Source organism: Sapajus apella, unplaced genomic scaffold, assembly GCF_009761245.1.
Source record: "Sapajus apella isolate SASKATOON/1434 unplaced genomic scaffold, GSC_monkey_1.0 scaffold22, whole genome shotgun sequence".
In the NCBI taxonomy this organism is placed as follows: domain Eukaryota; kingdom Metazoa; phylum Chordata; class Mammalia; order Primates; family Cebidae; genus Sapajus; species Sapajus apella.
Window position 1 is genome coordinate 22,916,099 of NW_022436962.1, and position 2,163 is coordinate 22,918,261.

Consider the following 2,163-nt stretch of genomic DNA (forward strand, 5'->3'; position numbering starts at 1 on the left):
TGAATGTTTCTGAGAATTGTGGGTCTGGTCCATTTGTATGCTTATATTTGAATCTCAGAACTTTTTCCCTATAAAAGAGAGAGGTGAATTAACCCTTCATAGAATACTAGAACTATAATTAAGTGGAAAAATCTTATTCCTTATATCCATAAAAGATAAATTCCATTGAATTAAAGAAAAAATGCCCCTTCTTTTTCTCACTCAAGAGCAAGGACTTCTATGATTTGGGTTTTGTGCCACAGTTCTTATCATTTGTCTCTTTACTAAGTGGTTTCACATTCTGAGCAAGACATATGCCAAGGGAGTTGGAAATCTTGCCCACTGCTGTGTACACCAGGAAAATAGTACTAAGTAGTACTAGTGTTTTTTTAAAAGTTGTAATAAAATGCTCATAAGTAAAATATACCATCTTAACATTTTAAAAAAGTTTTTTTACAGCTTTATGTAGCCTCACGGAAACAAGGCCTCAAAAAGTTGGTTTAAGACTCAGAGTTGTTCCTCTCCATGGAAATCTTTAGTAAAAGGCAAAAGATTTATGCCATCTGAAAAGAAACCAAAGTATCCATCTTAACAATTTTTAAATGTACCGTTCAGTAGCATTAAGTACATTCACATTATTGTGCAGTCTTCAGAACTCTTTTCATCTTGCAAAACTAAAACAACTTTCCATTGCAACTTAACCGTTTTACAACTCTCCATTTCTCTTTACCCACAGCCCTGGCAGCCAAGCTCCATTCTACTTTGTGTCTCCATGAATTTCACTACTCCAAACACCTAATGTAAGTGGAATCATATAGTATTTACCTTTTTGCGTCTGGCTTATTTTCCTTAGCATAATGTCCTTGAGGTTCATTCATGTTGTAGCATGTGTCCAAATTTCTTTCCTTTTTAAGGCTGAATAATATTCTATTATAGAGGGACACTTGTATTACTTCTACCTTTTGGCTATTGTGAAGAATGCTGCTATGAGCATTGGTGTGCAAATATCTGTTCAAGTACCTGCTTTCAATTATTTTGAGTATATGCCCAGAAGTAGAATTGCTGAATCTTGGGTAATTCTGTTTTTAATTTTTTGAGAAATCATCATATTGTTTTCCATAGTGGCTGCATCATTTTATATTCCCACCAACAATGTGCAAAGTCCCACTTTCCCACATCCTTGCTAACCCTTGTTATTTTCTTTTTCTTTTGTTCTACTTTTTAAAAAATAGTTGCTATCCTAATGGGTATGAATTTTGATTTGCATTTCCCTAACAATTAGTGATGTTCAGCATCTCTTAATGTACTTTTCTGCCAATTTGTATATCTTCTCTGGAAAAATGACTACTCAAGTCCATTACCCATTTTTTAATTGGGTTGTTGATTTTTTGTTGTTGTTGAGTTGAAGAAGCCCTTTATAGATTCTGGATATTAACCTTATTGTATATACGATTTGCAAATATGTTTTCTCATTCTGTAGGTTCTCTTTTCACTGTTGATTGTGTCCTTTGATGCACAAAAGTTTTTAAGTTTAGAACACCATTTGTCTATTTTTGCTTACATTGCCTATAATTTTGGTGTCACATCTAGGAAACCATTGGCAAAAATAATATTTTTGAGTAGTTTCACGATGGAATCCCGGATAAGGAAGAGAACAATCAGTATTGTCTAGAATTATAATTCTTCAAGGATCTATCTAGAATTCAAATTGGCTTGGTGGCAAAACAGAAAAGAATTTGTTCACTCTTTTAGGCAGCTCAGTACTTTCACCCCTCTCTATGTTTGAGCATTTCCGTATCTTATGAATATTGTGGCATGTGGAGTCTGTTCCCCACTCTAAATGCTGATTAGGCCAGACACTCCATTTCTCAAACTCCCTTTCACTGGGGTGTGAGCATATGACCTTGGCCCTACCAATCACATGCACCTGTACCAGAGGTCCTTGCAGTCCCAATGATGGTACAAAACCTGAGATCCTGGGCACTAGCAGAGGTAATGGTAGTGCTTTGTGTCTATACCTGCTATGTGTGGCAGTGGTTGCTGGTTGTCTATTCTTTCCTTCATCCGTAGTAATGAAACCTCTTTTTCTTAACTGGGCATGTGCCATTCAGGATAAAGAGTGTATTATCCAGTCTCCTTAGGGGCCAGGTTTGGCTAGTTCTGGCTAAGGAACTGGAACTAGAA

General features: G+C 36.0%; 1 non-coding gene across 1 annotated transcript; it reads right to left on the reverse strand.

The window, feature by feature from the left end:
• Positions 1 to 446: 446 nt before the first annotated feature.
• On the reverse strand, positions 447 to 562 carry LOC116559116. The gene has a single exon (XR_004272313.1). It is a non-coding gene; the product is annotated as a U5 spliceosomal RNA (small nuclear RNA).
• Positions 563 to 2,163: the final 1,601 nt, after the last annotated feature.